This window comes from Stegostoma tigrinum, chromosome 11 (genome assembly GCF_030684315.1).
Source record: "Stegostoma tigrinum isolate sSteTig4 chromosome 11, sSteTig4.hap1, whole genome shotgun sequence".
Taxonomy (NCBI): Eukaryota; Metazoa; Chordata; class Chondrichthyes; order Orectolobiformes; family Stegostomatidae; genus Stegostoma; species Stegostoma tigrinum.
In genome coordinates, this window is record NC_081364.1 from 43,233,337 (window position 1) to 43,253,629 (window position 20,293).

The 20,293-nt window shown below is 40.6% G+C and overlaps 1 protein-coding gene across 3 annotated transcripts in view; it reads left to right on the forward strand.

The window, feature by feature from the left end:
• LOC125460326 (FERM domain-containing protein 4B-like) overlaps window positions 1–20,293 on the forward strand; it is a 325,635-nt gene that overhangs the window by 232,247 nt on the left and 73,095 nt on the right. The gene's annotated exons all lie outside the window — the stretch shown is intronic.

The following is a 20,293-nucleotide window of genomic DNA, read 5'->3' on the forward strand; positions in this document are numbered from 1 at the left end:
CTGCAGTCCTTACTGTCTCCAAGGCTAAGAAGAGAATTGAGAAATGTTTATACCAGAGGGTGGTTGGGCTCTAACTTCCTGCCTGAAAATGTGGCTGAGTCAGAAACGCTCATAACATTTTTGAGTATTATTTAGACATTCACTTGCATTGCAAAAGCCTCAAGGGTGGGAGGGGGATGGCCTAGTGGTGTTATCCCTAGATTATTAATCAAGAAATCTACGAATTTCCTAGGGTCCTGGGTTTAAATCCTTCCACAACAGATGGTGGAATTTGAATTCAATAAAAAATGTGGAATTAAGAGTCTAATGCTGACTGAATCCATTGTCGATTGTCAGGGGGGGAATAAACAACCCATCTGGCTCACTAATGTCCTTTAGGGAAGGAAACAACCATCTTTACTTGCTCTGAGCTACGTTTGACTCCAAACCCACAGCCAATGTGGCTGACTCTTAAACTGCCCTCTGGACATTTTAGGGATGGGTGATTAAAGCCAACGAAATCCTCATGCTATAAAAGAATGCAAAAACAAAGGCCAAAAATTAGAAAATAGGATCACTGCAATCAGATCTTCGACCAACGTAGACATGCTGGGCCAAATGGTTTCCTGTCATGACATTTAATATCATAGCCTTAAAATGGTGAAACTTCAAACCAATCCGAATGATTAAATAAAGGCAGCACATTAATAGGATTGAATTACATATGAAAATTAATTTTTGCACATTTATTTCTTCAAAAAATTAGATCCTATGTCGAAGTATTTCTTCTCACTTGCCCTTTCTTGAATCTTTCTATAATGTGCACCACCTGCAGTCAGCTATGTGGCCAGGTCCCAAACCACCCAACAACATAACTTGGAACTCCTACAAAGACATGCATTAAAAAGCCTTTGGCATTTTTTTTACATTGAGCTTCGATATCTATCAGATAAGTTTTCATAAAGTGACCTCCCTGTTGCATTCCACTCTGTACTCTATCAAGATTCAACTCCGTTGGTAATCTGGGCTGCTCTGTTTAAACAGAGACGTAGAGATCAAACATGGAATAATGGTAGAGAATGCTGGAAATGCTCAGTTGTCTGGCAGGATAGTAGTGAGGATAGATAAATATAGTTAATTTTCATGTCCATTTCCTTTTGTCAGAAGTGGAAATGGTTAGAAATAGAAGAGTTTTGAAGTAAATACAAGGTAGCAAAAGGTGTGGTGGGGGAGGTAGTGTGAAGAGCAATATGGAATGTCGATAGGCAAGGGAAATTAAATGATGAGGGATGATGGCACAAGGTAATTAGACAAGAAAAGAAACAAAAACCGAAATAGCTGGAGGAACTGAGTAGGTCTAGCAGTATCTGTGGAGACAAAGCAGAGTTAACGATTCTGGGCCAGTGACCCCTCTTCAAGAATCTTCAGAAGGATTTGGAAGTTGCGCGCAGTAATCAACTGTAAGTTAGCATCCAAGTTTGCTGAGCAATAGGGAAGGCAGATGGCATGTGGTGCTTTAACTCAAAGGGAATTAAGTATAAAATTAGGGAGGTTTTGTTAAAACTATTGAAGGTATTAGGCAGACCACAGCCAGAATAGAGTTTTGGACCCATGATCAAAGGAAAAGTACACACTAAAGTTGGCAGAGAAGCTTCACTAGGTTAATACCAGGAGTGGTGGGACTGTCTTATGAGTAGAGGTTGAGTAGGTTGGGCCAGTACTCTTTGGAACTTGAAGAATAAGAGATGTTCTTATTCAAACAGAACCAGATTCTTCGAGGTAACAAGGTGTAGAGCTGGATGAAAGCAGGTTAAGCAGCATTATGGGAAGAAGAATGCTGACGTTTCGGACCTAGACCTTTCTTCGGGCCCGAAACGTCAGCTTTCCTGCTCCTTTGATGTTGCTTGTCCTGCTGTGTTCATCCAGCTCAATACCTTGTTATCTCAGATTCTCCAGCATCTGCAGTTCCTACTATCTCTAGATTCTTAGAGGACTTGACAAGGTAAATATGCATAGGTTATTTCCCCTTGTGGGAAGTTTTTGGACCAAAGAGTATAATCTTAAAATAAGTCGTTGCACATTTAAGAGATGAAGAAGAATTTCTTCTCTTGGAGAGTAGTGAATCTGTGGCATTCTTAACTGCAAAGGCTCATTAAGTCATTAAGCACATTTAAGATTGGGAGATATTTAATCAATAATGGAATCAATGTTATGAGGAAAAGGGCAGGAAAATGGAGTTGTGTTATCAGATCAGGTATGGTCTCACTGAATCGCAGAGACCACTCAGTCAGCTGAATGGTCTACTTCTCCCTATGTCTTATGATCTTTAAGTTCCTCAAGTTTAATTTGACCTTCGTTGAAACTGTGTAAAGGTCTGATATAAGAGCGGAGTGGGGAATTAATAATGACACGCAACTGGATATTCAAGGCTAGTCTTGTCACCTGAACTGAGGTTTTCCGCACAATGGTTACCCAGAGTACAGCAGACCAAATTTGAGCAGTGGTTATTCTAAACTAAATTGAAAGCAGTACAAGTGCATCACTGTTTGACATCTATGAATTGTTTCAGGTCTTGTACACGAAGAAGGGAGAATGTATTATGTAGTGTAAGTATGTGTTCAGTCCTGCCATCAGGCTGGAGGACACGGACATAGCAGAGGGTTAATTGAATGCAGAGATCAAGTGATAGAAAGAAACAATGCAGAGAACTCTACAATGGTTATAGGAAGGGATAAGAACAGAAGTTCAGACAAAAGATTGGGGACAGTCGAGGGCCCTGTCAAATGCAGTGAGGTGACCCCTTGGTTGAGACAAAACAAAGACTTCCGAACTACTGAAATTTCAGGTGACATCAGAATAAAACGTCAAGGGGAAAACATAATGTAGTCATGAAAAAATGCAGAACAGGAGAAAGTTTAATTGAAATAACTGGGAGTGGGTGAGTTTATAATGGGTACAGTTTGATGAGACGACCAGCTCAGCCAGGCAAAAGACAATAATCCTGGATGCAGGATAACAAGGTGTGGAGCTGGATGAACACAGGCCAAGCAGCATCTTAGGAGCACAAAAGCTGATGCTTCAGGCCTTGACCCTTCATCAGAAAAGCGGTAAGGGGAGAGGGTTCTGAAATAAATAGGGAGGCAGTTCGAAGATGGATAGAGGAGAAGATAGGTGGAGAGGAGACAGACAAGTTAAAGGGGCGGGGATGGCAAGGCCGAAAAGATTACAAGAGAGTTGCGTTGGGAGAGAGATCCCCTGAGGTTTGTCCAGAGGGAGGAGGGTAACTTCAGATTAGGCAGACTGCATGAGTCTTTGTTCAAGAGAGAAATGGACCATCCTCAAACCATGATGGAGGTGGAGGGGTATTGGGTAGCAATGGTGGAAAAGAGACTACTGGGCCTCAGCTAAGCTAAACTAAAACTGTTTAAAGTGCTAAAGGGTGACACAAGAGCCATGGGTGTACGTATAGAGAAACCAGATAATAGAAGTTAAATAGAAAGTAAGATAGGAAAAAATCAATTTTGTTGGGCACGATAAGCAAAAGTGATCTGCCAGACAGGCCTGTTTGTGGATCTTGGGAAAAAGATACAGGTGGCCCATTCTGAGTTGGTAGCCCTGATAGGCTGGAGGCTCTGGAGGGGAGATCACCAGAGGAGAGATGGTGACATTCTTTGTATGTAATGGCTTGATATTAAACAGTCAAGTCATTGGTCTGAGGGAGATGATGACATCAGAGGGTTGATCTTCATTCTCCATTTACGTCATGGCCTTGGAGATATGATAAAGTGACAAAGTAAAAGAACTGAATCCAACAAGTTCAGAGAGAGATTGGTTAAAAGACTGTGAGAGGAGTGTGAAGAAATCCAGGCACTGAATCAAGATGGCATTAGGTATCAGTTGGAGAGTTCAAAGAGAAGGAGAATTCTCAGTTGCGGGGAAAGAGACTCCAGCTTGTAAAGGGTTGGAACGGTGGACGCATGTGGATGAATCCTTCCTAAAGAAGGAAGCGTGGACGTGAAGACAACAGCTGAGTGTTGGGCTTAGCACAGTTAACTGAATTGGGAGTTGTTTCAGAGTTATGCCAGTGTTCCAGTTGGTCCTTTTGAAGTTATGCTTGTTAGAGTGCAGTGGACAGAAAATGGCTCATACATGTGTGCTTAGTGCAAACAGCACACAATTGTATGTTTATAGTATAAAGTCACCTGTCTCCTATTTTAAGTGAAAATTAATGTTAATCAGTTATATCTTTAGTGCTTGCTGTCTACACTAATTGTTTACTGGTTTGTTCAGTGCCACTGAAGATGTGAAATATCTTAAAAAGCAATGCTGCACTATACTCTCAGGGTCTAAAGTATTGCACAAACAACTTCACTTATAATTTTGAGTTAGGTCCATAGCACCTGGATCAACAAGCAGTGCTGAAACAAAATTTTCAACTTTGTTTCCTGCACCTGTTATTTTCTGAATGCCAAGTGAACTTAAATACAAGCTGACAAATACAAAACATTTTATTGTCTCCGTAAGTAGGGAAAGTCAGTCTGTGCATCGATAGGCAGAAAATATGATGGATTACTTCTGGATCTGGCAGAATTGGATGCTCTGGAAATGCTGCTCTCTGTTTAGACATCTATGATGGAACTTAAATTGCCATAGCTGTAGTTTCATGGATTGCAAATATTACTTGGGTAGAATAAAGTACTTATCACACTGAATGTGGAAAGATTTGGACTGATGTTTCCTATGTAAAAACCTCTACAAATATTTGAGCTTTGACTTAAACCCAGCAGTACAGTTCGGACGTCAAGGTATTAGCTTGACATCCTAGTGCCTTTGGATCTGAAGCAGTAACCACAGTATAATTGTCCTGATAACATGCTTTTACAAGTGATTAAGTGCTCTGGACATATGTAGCTGTGCACAGAATATTCTGGCCTGTCGGAATGTTTCTCCTCTGTGCGAATTTATTGTGACATTCCAGCTGGAAATGGAAATCTTACCTTTTGTAAATGGGCAAGGCGTCTATTGAGACTGTGTTCATTGGCAGGGAGCAACAATGTGTCCATGGTTTTCAGTGTACAATGTTGCAGTCTAAATGTAGATACTGTCTTGGACTGGAAGATGCAGTGTGACAATAACCTTTGCTATCTTTCTGTGGCTGATTGCACCTTTTATTTGTTGTTTACTAAGCACCCATAAGATGGGAAAGTTATCCTCACAACAATCTAAGCAATCTGGACTTGTATGCTCTTGAGTTTGGAAGAAATAAGGTAACCTTGTTGAAACATTTTGAAGATTCTGAAGAGATGATGGAGTAGGCACTGAGCGGCTGTTACTCCCCTTACCTGGAGAACCTAGAAGGTAGGGACCCAGCTTGGGCTAAGAGTTCACTCACTTAGGAGTGAGAGATGGGAAAAATTTATTCCTTTATTCATTCTTTAGATGTGGATGTCATTGGCAATGCCAGAATTTGTTGTCCATTCCAGGTTACAGTCCTGATTGAAGGATTTACACCCTTCACATCAACTTTTTCCTGCTTCCATGATGCTGCTCAACTTGCTGTGTTCATCCAGCTGCACACTGCATTGACTGATTGCATTTGAACTAGGTTGCTTGCTCGGCCATTTTAGAGGTCAGTTACCATGGATCTAAGTGTCACATGTAGGCCAGACCAGGCAAGAACCGATTCTTCTCTCAATGACATTAGTGAACCAGGTGGGCTTTTACAACTGGTTTCTCCCCCAAGTACTTGGATTTATTTATTTCTATAGTTTTCTTTAAAAAAAGCTGGTGTGATTCTTTTCTAATTTATTTGTGGGTGTTACTGACTGACCCAGCATTTGTTGCCTGCCCTTTGTTGTCCTTGAGAATATATGTTGACAGAGAGTTAGCTTAGGCTTCCAACAACTAATCCAATGACATTACCATGATAAACTATCCTCTTATCTTAACTTGTGAGAGTTTGGAATTGCCTAACCCAGGTATTTGTAGATGTTCCAGTGTTTGAGTTTAAGGCTGAGGTAGTTTGGTATTTAATATACCAGAAACCGGGGGATATGAGGAATGGTCAAGAAGGTGGAGTTGATGCAGAACATTAGGAATAATCATATTGAATGGCAGAGCAGGCTCAAAGGGGTCATTTGTTTCATTTCTGCTACTGTATACGTGGAGTGCACTTCTGAGTTCTTTTTCTCTCTCGTTTAATGCCATCCCTTCACATGGTTGGCAAAAATGTACTTATTTAGTTTAAATAGCAGGTTCAGCCCACTAGGGGGAGCCTGACTTTGACCTAGTTTAAAAGTGACTTCTTAATGTAAATGCTGTTTGTAACATAAATTATTTGACTAAATTGAGGCTATTGAATTTCCATTGGAACAATTTTTCTGTTTAAGACATGAATAAATATTCTGCGATAAAATAATTCTGGTGATGGCATAAGCTAACTTTCATCTGCATAGTTTGCATTGGTGTGAAATGTTTTCCATATCTGCATATTTTAATGTTTTTTGTCTCTTTTAATGGGTACATTTAGAATTCCAATTACCCTTGATCTCTTGGCCCAATTTTCCATAAGTTTAAGTGATTGGAGAGTTTGTGGAAGCTGTGAAAACTTGTCTTGTGTTCTTCTAATAACGGCAGCTACTGGCACATTATTTTTCTGAGCTGTGGTTCTATGATAATTTTAAGTCAACTGTTTTGATGGTAATCCTCAGCTACAAGTTGCACAGAGGTGAGAACTGGGGCTTTTGGTCTGTTTTGGGGCAAGAAAAATTGCAGTAATTTAGCTTTTCATTGGATCCCTTGATCCATCCAGTGATGATGTTTACCTACATCCACAAGTAACTTAAAGCTCCACTTAAAACAATCTATTTCCAAAGCTTCAGCTCAGGCTCATGATTTCACTGATCTCTGAAGCTACAGAAATTAGGTGAGGGAAATAAAGTGGCGATGTAATGGGAAAAAATGGCTCTCAACATTCTGACAATGCTTTCAAAAATAGGCAATGATCTTTGCCTTGATTAAAATCGTGAAACACTTTCACCACACCCTCCCCCACCCACATTTGATTATGTTTCCCTTTGTATTAGCAGTTATTTAAAAGTAGTTAGTATGTAGATAAGGTTGCATGGCAACATTTGTTACTTGATGAAATGGAACAAAGCTGATGTTATGGAAGTCTAGAGCAGAAGGACGAAGAGTTTTGTGCCTTTTATACATGGGGAGAATTTCCAACATGCTATGGTCAAGCCACGAAACAAAGGATACAATGACCAATTGATTAAATAGAAATATGCGAATGTTTCTTTGAAATAATTTGGGTATTTCATCAAAATCTTAACAGTTACAGAAGAAGAGTATTAGGGACTACTGGACGATTATTTTGTATATTTGGGCTTGACCCTCTTCACCATTTGTATCTTGATATCCCACCCATGTGGTCAACTCTCTGGTAGGTATATTCACTTGTTTCCCATCTTTATTAAAAGCATTTGGCCAGTAAACTAAACAAGATCTAATTGCATGACTTGATGAGTTCAATTAAGTCATGAAATGTTTCAAATTTACTTGAAAAGAACAAAGGTTTCACCAGTGGAAGCTCCTTTGAACAGGGGAATGACATTGAGTTGTTGAGCCTTGATCTAACATTGCTAGTACAGAACTTGAGTATTGCTGAAAAAGAGATTGCTGCTAATGTATTTTGGCTTGCATGCATCAGGATAGAGGCAATAAGCCAGTCTTCAATAGGAGCAGCAATTTATGCACCATCAGGAAAGGGTATTAATTGGTTAGCAGGTCAACTCCAGTTGAGGCGTTGCAGTAGAGAATGCAGCCCATTTGCCTCAAAACTATATCGTTTAAATCAAAAAAACTTAATGTCTGGACATGTTCCTTTTTACCTGCAGATGGTAGAGGGAGAATAGTTATGTGGTACATTCTTCAAGACAAACATCTCAACTACTCAGTCAACTTACTAATTTATCAGCAGTGTTTCCTCATGCAGTATAAATTGTTGTTATCATTGAAATCTGGCATCTTGTGTCTGCGCTGGTGAATGCAAAACAACCAGCGTCGACGTGGTTTTTCCTTAGTGTTACAAGTAGTTCTAAAAATTGATCAAAAAGGTGGTTTGGATGAATAAATGGTTAATAAAACAGAACTATAATGAATTAATTTGAATGTTTCAGATGTTGATGCATGCTGAGCATGATCACTTAGTACAAACAAAAACTACAGCATAAATACAATATATTACGTTTCATGCACTGGTTTCTGGATTATCACCTGATGTCCTGTAGATGAAAGATTTGAAGCCCAATGAAATGAGCAAAGCTATAAGACTGACAAGGTGAATCTTCAAATGTGATTAGTGGCTATGATTTCCATCGTGAACTGAGGCAGCTGATTTTGTCTCAACAAAAGACATGTTCAAAGTGAATATCTTCTCATACCCTTGACTCTGATTTTGCTTTTTGTTTTACAAAAAAAAACTTTATTCATCAAATATCTTTACATAGTCACTAAAGCAGTTTGGTTCTGTACAATGGCTTATGAAAGAACAAACAAACATTGGAGTTTGATTCTACCCAGCAAACAAACTGAAGATTATATTTACGTGCATTTGAGGCACGAGGAGGATCCGCTAACTGAACAGGTCCCCATTTACCTTTGGCAGAAAGACTTTAGATAGTGGTTTTTCCCTGCTGTGCCCTGGCGACAGCTGCCTCAAGTGCATCCCGCAGCACGTAGTCCTGGACCTTGGAATGTGCCAGTCTGCAACACTCAGTCGAGATTAACTCCTTGCTCTGGAAGTCTAACAAGCTTCAGACAGACAAAGATTGTCTTTCTGATCATTATCAGGCATTCTCTGAAAATATGCATCAACTCAAAGCATTCAGAACAGGATTAGGGCATTCATCCCCTTGGAACCCACTTCGCTGCTCTGTTTGGTCAGAACTGATTTTGTATCTCAACCTTTTAATCAGTTAGCTACTTATCTATTGATTCTCTTGTCTCCATAGTCTTGGCCAGCTCCAGTTACTCCAAAGTTGGTGCCGAGTCTGAAATCATTTTACAAGCAGTAGTGCCTGTAATTAATAGGCAGTCCCTTGTATTTTTCAGATTGTGAAACAATTTTCATATCATACTTTACAGCTTGAAAATAAGTCATTCCTTTTGATCACTTGCATATTAAAGTAAATTAGTTGCTATAATTCTTTTTATCTTGCAGTAAGCTGTTCATAAAGTTAACGTATTATGCAAGTGCAGATTAATGATGCTTTGGTCTGGAATGTGCCTGGTTTATTTGTGCTGCTCCACTTGATTTGATTAGAAATATTATTTAGCTAAGGCAGGTTCAGAAGAGGGTTTGAGTAATGCAGAGAGGCTGAATAGGATGGGACTTTTTTGACTGGAGCATAGGAGACCGAGGCGTGACTTTCCAGAGGTAAAATCATGAGGGATATAGATGCGGTGAATGGTAGGTGTCTTTTCCCTAGGGTGGGGGATTTCAAGACTAGGGTGCATTGTTTTATGGTGAGAGGAGAAAGATTTAAAGACGTGTGTGGAATGAACTTCCAGAAGACATGGTGGATGCAGATACAGTTACAACATTTAAAAGGCATTTGGACAAGTACGTGAATGAGAAATGTTTGGAAAGGTATGGCCCAAGCACAGGCAGGCGGGATTACTTCAGTTTGCGATTATGATCGGCATGAACTGTTTGGACAGAAGGATCTGCTTCTGTGCTTTATGATGCAGTTTGCGTGGAAAGTGTGGCTCCAGATTGGAATTACAGAAATTAGGCCATTTAGCAATAGACAATAGTGTTAATCTTTCCAGCTGCGGTGTGTGTATGTGTAAGTAGTTAACTTTCTTTGCTTTAGCTGTACATATAATTCCAAGGCAGCAGTTTGCAGTAGAGCAAATTAGGAAATTGAATTAAGTTTGAAAATGCTTGTGAAGAGCTTGGGGCGCAGTGATTGAAGCTTAGGGCTATATTCCATATCTGTGGTAATAATAGACAAACATATGGACATTTTTACTTTGATTTTCAGTGGTAGAAGAACAATTGGAAAGCAACAACGCTGTTTGGCTTCTACAAGTCTTCCTGCCTGAACCAGGAAATAAACAATGTTGTGTAAAGTATTGGCATTGCCCTGAATAAAAGCACAAAATATTGGTGATACTTAGTAGATATGTCAGTATTTATGGAGAGAAAAACAAAGTTAATGTTTCAGATCAGGAATCTTCTGCTCGAACTGGGAAAGAATTAGAGATGTATCAGGTCTTGAACAAAGGTTGGTTGAGACAAAGATGAAAAGGGACTAGGCGGACAGATAGTTAGGTGTGGTAGACTGAAAGACACGAGAGACCGGCACTTGAAGACTAAATCTGTCATTCGCAGGGCATGGTGATGGGATGGGACAAGAAACAAAAGATCTGCTGTTTATTGAAAAAAATAAAGTAGAGCAAAGCTTATAAAAAATGCAACAATGCTCCCATTAAGCTTGGAAATGTCAGATCATCTTCTGATTAACCAATGTTTGCTGTAAATTTATTGTCCACTTCACTGATCTCCAAAGTTCATGAGATAGCACGCCGATTAACGTGTACAGATTCCCAATGGCTGCATAACTGTGCAGCTTAGAGGGAATGTTGCATCCAATTTTGGCAATTTTTACAGTCTTTTGGACTCAACGTGGTGCTCAGTAGTTTCAGACCATAACCTATGCTCTAATTTGTGTTTTAGTCATTGCAGTCAACTTGCTGACTCAAATTCTCTCTCTCTCTCTAGACAGCTAGCAAACCTGAGTTTTTCCAGCACTTCTATTTAAATTTTGGACCAGGGACATCTGCTGTACTTCATTTCTTTTCATAGAATAAACAAGTAAAAGCAATGCCATAAAATTTTACAGTACAGAAGGAAGCCATTTGACCCATTGTGTCTGCATTGGCTCCCAAAAGAGCTACCCAGTCTCCAGCCCTATCTCTGTAACCCTCTAACTTCATCACTTTCAAATATGTATTCGGTTCTCTTTTGAAACCTCCTACGGAATCTGCCTCCACCACTCTCCCAGGCAACGCATTCCAAATCCTATTCTATTTGTTTCTATTTCTTCCCTAGTTACATTTCACTTGACACTTAAGTCTAATTCTTATCTCCCTGTTTTCCATTCTATCACAGACTTGTTTTTTCCTTCTCCCACCCAGCCCTTGCTCAAAACCTACTGCATCTATAACTTGTCCTGTTATGAAAGGTCACAGATCTGAAATATTAACTCCGTCATTCTATAAATGCTGCCCATTCCTAATGATTGTTTCTAGCACTAACTGGTTTTATTCCAGATTTCCAACCTTCACAGCAGTCTGTGTTTTGGATTCGTGGCATTTACAGCACTCTGCCTGAATAAGGGTTATTAGCATTAATATCCTCAAGAGACTTGAATGTAGAAACAAAGTGACTACAGTTGATTTAAAATCCTTTAACTCCGTTAAGTTGGGGGGGGACTCAATTTGCTATTTGCGATCTCTCCAGTGACTCATTTTGGTGACACATGTGCATAAGTGTCAGTAGCTTAAGGACAGAATCAGGCTCCACTATCAAAATACCATAGTCAAGTAAGCCACCAACACTTGCTGTAAGTGCTCCTCAGTATTTGCAAATTAACATGAAGTATCATTACAACAGAAGAGGGAAAGAAAATATTTAGAATGCGGTCTACTTTTCTCAAACATGCAAATGCTTCACATTGGAGAGATTAAGAACTGACTTGTCTGTTTTCAAAAATATGCCGTCTGTTGCGAAAGATAAATTGTTCATTTACCTTGTCTGTTCTCCCTCTTGATTTATCCCCATTTGTTTGTTTTTTAAACAAAAAGCCATCAAAGACAGATGAAAATCTGTTCTTGGTTTCTGGATTTTTAAGCCTGGTTCCAGACTTGTGCACAAGCCATTAACCACTCTCCTCCCCAGAATATCATACACAGTTCTGAGCCTACTTAAAATCATAATGATCATAGCCTTCCACACTGTAGGCATTCTATTTGGCCTAGATAATAAAATGTGAGGCTGGATGAACACAGCAGGCCAAGCAGCATCTCAGCAGCTTTTGTGCTCCTGAGATGCTGCTTGGCCTGCTGTGTTCATCCAGCCTCACATTTTATTATCTTGGAATCTCCAGCATCTGCAGTTCCCATTATCTCTGATTCTATTTGGCCTGTTGTGTACACAGATATCAGCACAAGATATTCATTCATTATGTTTTGCATGATGGATGAGAGTAGAAGTGAGTGCAATTCCCATCCACCATTTGAGTTTGTTCATTGTTTTCCCTACTTTTAACAGGCACGCAGCCATCAGTTACACCTACAATGTGAGGGTGGACTCTGCATTGAAATATGTAGTAAATAATTTTATTAAATGAGGGGTCTAACTCCAGATCCTAGTGGAGCAAGATTGTCTTCATTATCTCCCGATTCACCAGTTAGACATAATAACTAAGACTCAGTAACAGGTACCGATTGCTATTGTGCAATTAACTACATACTCATAGCGCATGGAAACAGACTCTTCAGTGCAACCAGTCCATGGCAACCATTTTCTCAAACTTAACTAGCCCCACCTGCCTGTGCTTGGCCCATTCCCTCCAAACATTTCTTATTCATCTACTTATCTAAAAATCCATTAAACAATGTAACTGTACCCACACCCACCGCTTCCTGTGGAAGATGATTCCACACAGAAACCACTCCGTTTTTTAAAAAGAAATTGCCCATAGTAATTTTTTTAAATGTTTTCCTCTCTCCTTAAAAAAATATGCCCCCTAGGCTTGAACTCCCCCACCTTGGGGAAAAGACAGCTACAATTCACCTTATCTATACCTCATGATTTTATAAATCTCTATAAGGTTTCCGACGCTCTAATGAAAAAAGGTCCAGCCTCTCCTTATAACTCAAATCCTCCATTCCCAGCACAATCCTGGTATATCTCTTCTGAACCCTTTCCAGCTTAATAATATCCTTATTATAACAGGATGACCCTAACTGGACACAGTACTCCAGAAGAGGCCTCCGCAATAGCCTGTACAACTTCAACATGAGTTCTCAACTCCTATACTCAAAGGATTGAGCAATGAAAGCAAGCATGCTAAATGCCTTCTTAACCACCCTATCTATATATGATGCAAACTTCAAAGAATTATGTACCTGAACTCCTAATGTATTAAGACAAGTGCCTGTCTCTGGTTAAGACTTATTAGTAATTCATCCTCTAACACTGATAACCAGACTTTTTACGTTGTACGCGCTGGATTACTTTTTGCAACCCATCCAACCCCCCACCCCCACCAAGCAAAAGTCTCTTGAACACATGGACTTAATTATGAATGATTTCTAAAGAAAATGCAACTATGTCATAGTACCCTGGAGTATTCTCCACTCCAGCCATTCTCAAAAGTAAACTTTTGTTTGCCCTCTTTACTGTGGAGACCTCAGTCCCTTGCTCTGCTTTTTTCCCCAAGGTTTCCAATCAACTCTGGTTATTCTGTTTTGTACGAAGACATTTTAAGGCCACTACCTTCTCTCGCTGACTTAACCTCTATTCCAAGCAAGATTTAAACTGAGATTAAGCCTCACCTGCTTCCTAAATCATCAATGGTGATGCCTGTTCTTAATCACAGTACAGGTCCATCTACCAGTCATTTATTTCAGCCAATCTCTCTTGAGCTACAAACTACCTAAGCTCTAAACTATAACTAAAAGCCTTTTCCAGTAAACACCCAAATAAATTGAGACCGTAGAAACTTTTTAAAACCCCAACCATCTTCAAGACGATCTCGCCTGATCTGGTCTTATCTTCAAACTAGCATTTAATTTGCCCCTTACAAAACCAGAAAATTGTAATCAAGCCCACTTGCTGTCCTCTTCTTCCCATCTCCTCTATTCTGATCCTATTAAACAAACAGGAGTAACCTTCTGAGGAAGGGTCACTGGACCCAAAATGTTAACTCTGATTTCACTTCACAGATGCTGCCAGACCTTCTAAGCTTTGACAGCAATTTCTGTTTTTGGAACCTTTTGACCTTCCTTTTTTTTTTAAAGTTTTTTTTTCTGGCAATCTCTGAAGTCTGGCATTTTAATTGCCTTTACGGCAGCAATCCTGTCAGACCTAAATACTAGGTTGGAACTTGTGATCAATTGAGAAGGAGTCAGCTTACATTGCTTGCGCTGTATGCTGATACAGTCAACCAAAATAACAGTGTCTAAGCCATGATGTAAATGGATTTGAGTTGTTTTCAACTTTACCTTCTTGGTAAAACGTTTTCAATATTCCAAGTCATCAATTGATCAGTTGCAATACCAACTTTTTAGTGATGCAGAAGTCAAAACTAAAATTGCTGCAATGCAGATGTGATAGCAAGAAGTTTAAAAGATAACAGCAGAGTGGTCTTCTATTCATGAGGAAGATGGCTACAAAAAAAATCACATGACAAAAGTGTGACATTCTGTTCACTAGTTTATTTTGTCTAGATGTGACCCTTCAATTCTGATGTTGTGAAATTCTTAGTGATCTAGCTCATAGGACTGGCGGCTACAGCGACACAGTTTCAATTCCTGGCCACAGCACCAATACCTACTAAAGGTCTTTTTGTACCAATAATGTGGTGGTAAAGTTGGATTGTCATGTTGCGCATGTTGTCAGCCAGCCTATTTGCTGGCGCCCACTGGTAATATTTCCATTGCCATTTTATTTTTGGCGCAAGGTATAGGGTCTTGCATATCTGCTGTGAACAGACGCATTAGGAGATCATTTCATAGTAAAATATTTAAATCTGAGCTATATGTGGTTTTGTTGTTAACACAGTGAGTGCTCATTCCTGGCAATCACAGATAGCAGATGTTGAGCCATAGCACAAATGTGTCATCAAGGAAATTTAAAATGTTGTCGACTAAAACATTCCACTTACAATAATGAGACAGGAATATTGATAGCGATGTTAACATCGAGCGCAACCTGGGCTTTCATTTCATATCAGTTTGGTTTTTTAGCAACCATGGGCACCTGTGGGGCTTTCTTTCAAAATATCTCACTTAAACTTGTGGTCTCCCTGCTATAGGAAGGGTGTTGTGAAACTTAAAAGCATTCAGAAAAGAGTTACAAGCATGTTGCCAGGGTTGGAGGGTTTGAGCCATAGGTGGATGCTGATTCGGCTGGGGCTATTTTTCTTGGGGCATCTGAGGCTGAGGGGTGATTTTTACAGAGGGTAATAAAATCACAAGGTGTCTGGATAGGGTGAATAGACCATGTCTTTTCCCCAGGGTAAGGGAGTCCAAAGCTATGGGGCATAGGTTGAAGGTGAGAGGGATTTAAAAGGGACCTAAGGGGCAGCTTTTTCACACAGTATGGAGGGCGTGTGGAACGAGCTGCCAGAGGAAGTGGTGGAGGCTGGTACAATTACAACATTTAGAAGGCCCCTGGATGGGTATATAATAGGAAGAGTTGAGAGGGATATGGGCCAAATGCTGGCAAATGAGAATTAATAGAGGATATCTAGGTAGCACAGACGAGTTGACTGAAGGATTTGTTTCCATGCCGTATGTCTCTACGACTCTGTTTGCTTATTCTGTTCCCCTTCCTATCTTTATTCTGTGAATTAGGCTTGAAAAAATATCAGAAAGCAGCATTCACACAGATCCACCAAAGTTTTTTCAGTGAAGACAGGCATGTCTCCATGTTTGACTTGTTGTCTGAGTATGTAGAAATTAAGTAAACTTTGGCAATGTTTCGAAGCTTTCATTTCCTGATTACGCAAAGGACAAATCAGTGTTTTACGGCATTCCTTTGTATTGTTCTATCAGGTTGAAATGTTAGCCTTTGTATTTGCAGTGTTACGTTGGGAAGTGTAATTTCAGTGGGGCTATACTGTAACATGGGGAAAAGGTAACAACTGGCAGGCTAATCACAAGGCAGACTGCAGATTAAAGGGTTTTGAGGGAGGAACATGAGCACAGGCTGCTGTTTTTTAAAAAAAAGCCTAGCCAACGACTACCACTTCCAGTCAAAGATTATCACCATTTGTCTATCACTATCTACACTGGAGAAGTTGGAAACCAGGAATAATCAGGGACCAGAGAGAGAGAGGCTGTGATCGACAGCTGGGAGGATTAAGATTTTGTGGAGGGGTTGGATGAGAACTCCACGTTCTCCTGGCCAACAAGGATTATTATAAAATATTTTTAAAAGTCATCTCTTGAGCCAGCGCCCCTCTTCAGTCTACCAAGCTTTCTGAATCTTGGGCAACGCGTTTGGAAGTTGAATTTAAATTCAATACTCGGTCGCACTTGGAGCACCTGAATTGAATGTGATCATTGAGATTTCCCCATTGCTCCTGCATATCACACAGAGCAGCTTCCTATGACTGTGTATCCACAGGATAATTAACTGATGCAGTTTTAATTCCTGAAATTAAAATATGATATTGTAAATGTATATGCTATTCCCTAGCATATGAAGAAATTTCCAACATTCTATTTAATTTCTTTACATTTCACTACTACTGTATGTTCTATTTCATTTCATGTGTTCTGCTAGCTCTGTCAATATAATTCTTGCAGTTATGTGTGTGCCTTCTATGTTTGTTAGCCTGAAAAAGTACAAATTAATTCACTCTTAATACTTATACAGCAGCAAATATTGAGATACATGTGAAAAGTTTTATTATCAAGTTTTTGGTTGTGATTTTTTAAGGTTTGACATAGCTTATAATTAAGAGGTGACTCTGCAACCATGTAATAATATGCATACAAACCTGCAATATAAATAACAACCAGGTGCAAGCAAATCTATGGACAGAAAGCTCACACAATTTGCTCCAGGTTTCCTGACTGTTTGAGCACAGTTTTGATCAATCCAGTGAAATGTTGCATCATTTTGGGATGGAAGTGATTACATTTATCAATTTACTTCATTTAATTTAAGGCATTGCCAGCTTTAAGGTTGTATTTAAGGTGGAGTTGCCAGCCCTCCAAGATTGCCCTGGTGCCTCCTAGAACAGAAGACCAATCTCCACCATTGCAATCCTAGAGGCAATTTAGTGAAACACATCAAAGAGCTTTATTTGGGTTTTCCTTTTAAACTATTTCTCTTTTGCAAATATAAAGACTCAAAAATTGGGTGGAAGTAAAATGTGCCTCTTTGGCCTATAGTCCAGCATTATCTGTTTAGTAATGAATCATTTTGCATTCCAGCCAATGTAGAAACATGGTACGTCGCTGGCTCAAATGTATTGGCTGAGTAAGGGCAGTAATCTGGAGGTAAACCATGTGATGAATCCTCCAGGAATACATTTTAAGCACATTTAGCAATCCAAAATTTGAGTTTGATGCAGCTGCTCATCTTGCAGCCAGCTTTATTGAGAAAGATCTACAAAAGTCATGAAAGAATGATCGTTGGTGTGCACAGGTAGGCTACGACCAAATTGCCGACAACAAAAAGAAAACCAACTACTATTAAAGTGCTCCTCTCAATGTTTGCCTGTTGCGTATCAAAAGAATGAGCTTGGGCTCAGTACCTCAGCAGGTTCCAGTATGACTTCTGATACTGGCAGGACTCCTTCATGAGTGTGCTTCAGCACATTCAGATTTGTAATGCCTGGATGAAATTTTATTTGTTGTAAGAAGATAGTCTTCTGCCTCTCCTTACCCATGCAAATTTGAACAAACTTGAACAGGCAGTGCTATTGCCAAAGCATATCTGATACCACTTTAAGAAAAAAGTAGAATCTCTTATTCGAAATATGCATCTTCTCATGACCAGCAGTACTCCCTCAATCAACACCCACTGAAGTAGTTATCTGGTCGTCAGCTTCTTTGTTTGTGCAAATGCAGTGTGCGATACAGCCGTCACTTTGGCTTTTGTAACAATGACTGTGTGTCAAAAGGCTCTTAAGTGGTTATGATGCAATTTGTGATATTTTAAAGATGTGAAAAGTGCAGACGTAAATGCAAGTTCTGTCTTCTGTTTTTTTTAAAGTTCTTTAAATGGAAAATATATCAATCACAGTGCCATCAAATTTCCATGCAAGTTGGTTGTTTTCACCATAATTATGCAAACACAGAAAGACAGGATATTTATCTTTGGTCCATTGTTTACAGGAGGCCACATCACAATGCTTAGCCTCAGTGCTGTACGGTGTGTGTATATAAGGATCCATGATCTTTCGAACTAAACTATATAGGAAATGTCTCCCTATTTCTCAGTACTGTGTTAAATGCAGAATAATAAATCCAAGCACATGCAAATCTTCTGTGACTGTACAAAATTGCTTTATTGCCTTTCATAGATACCTTTTTAAAAATGCTTCCTTTCTAAATAAATAAATAAATATAATAATCTATATGCCAATACAGCATATAGTTTGAAGGGATGTGTATTTAGAGAATGTAGGAAAAACTGAATGGGAAACACTGAAACAGTTGTTATAATTGCTGTAAATCTCTGGATTAAAAGATCTAAAGCTAGTTTTAGAGATAATGGGAACTGCAGATGCTGGAGATTCCAAGATAATAAAATGTGAGGCTGGATGAACACAGCAGGCCAAGCAGCATCTCAGGAGCACAAAAGCTGACGTTTCGGGCCTAGACCCTTCATCAGAGAGGGGGATGGGGGGGAGGGAACTGGAATAAATAGGGAGAGAGGGGGAGGCGGACCGAAGATGGAGAGCAAAGAAGATAGGTGGAGAGGGTGTAGGTAGGGAGGGGATAGGTCAGTCCAGGGAAGACGGACAGGTCAAGGAGGTGGGATGAGGTTAGTAGGTAGCTGGGGGTGCGGCTGGGGGTGGGAGGAAGGGATGGGTGAGAGGAAGAACCGGTTAGGGAGGCAGAGACAGGTTGGACTGGTTTTGGGATGCAGTGGGTGGGGGGGAAGAGCTGGGCTGGTTGTGTGGTGCAGTGGGGGGAGGGGATGAACTGGGCTGGTTTAGGGATGCAGTGGGGGAAGGGGAGATTTTGAAACTGGTGAAGTCCACATTGATACCATATGGCTGCAGGGTTCCCAGGCGGAATATGAGTTGCTGTTCCTGCAACCTTCGGGTGGCATCATTGTGGCAGTGCAGGAGGCCCATGATGGACATGTCATCAAGAGAATGGGAGGGGGAGTGGAAATGGTTTGCGACTGGGAGGTGCAGTTGTTTGTTGCGAACTGAGCGGAGGTGTTCTGCAAAGCAGTCCCCAAGCCTCCGCTAAAGCTAGTTTTAGTTGGGTTAGATTAGCCTTAGAAAGTAAAAGCTTTTGATGATTGTGGTGCTCTGGAAGCTGTTGGAATATTTGAAGAGCTGCTAATCATCAAGAGAGTTGCAAACTTAACGTGGAGGTAACTATAAGATATCAAACTAAGGTGTGAAGCAACTCTATTACCAGGTCATCTATCCCATGCAAAGCATGGGCCATTTGAAGGAGATGGAATAATCAAAAACAGGAGCAGGAGTAAGCCATTCATTCCTTCCTGCCCGCCTTGCTAGTCATTTATGACAGCTGGTCGTCCAACTCAGTAGGTAACAAAGTGTGGAGCAGGATGAACACAGCAGGCCAAACAGCATCTCAGGAGCACAAATGCTGATGTTTCGGGCCTAGACCCTACATCAGAGAGGGGGGGTGGGGAGAGGGAACTGGAATAAATAGGGAGAGAGGGGGAGGCGGACCAAAGATAGAGAGGAAAGTATAGGTGAGGAGGTAGGGAGGGGATAGGTCAGTCCAGGGAAGATGGACAGGTCAAGGAGGCGGGATGAGGTGGTAGGTAGGAAATGGAGGTGCGGCTTGAGCTGGGAAGAAGGGATGGGTGAGAGGAAGAACAGGTGAGGGAAGAAGAGGCAGCTTGGGCTGGTTTTGGGATGCAGTGGGGGGAGGGGACGAGCTGGGCTGGTTTTGTGATGCAGTGGGGCGAGGGGAAGAACTGGGTTGGTTTTGGGATGCATTGGGGGAAGGGGAGATTTTGAAGCTGGTGAAGTCCACATTGATACCTTTGGGCTGCAGGGTTCCCAAGTGGAATATGAGTTGCTGTTCCTGCAACCTTCGGGTGGCGTCATTGTGGCACTGCAGGAGGCCCAGGATGGACATGTCATCTGAGGAATGGGAGGGGGAGTTGAAATGGTTCGCGACTGGGAGGTGCAGTGGGAGTGGGAGTACAAACAACTGCACCTCCCAGTCGCGAACCATTTCAACTCCCCCTCCCATTCTTTAGATGATATGTCCATCATGGGCTCCTGCAGTGCCACAATGATGCCACCAGAAGATTGCAGGAACAGCAACTCATATTCCGCCT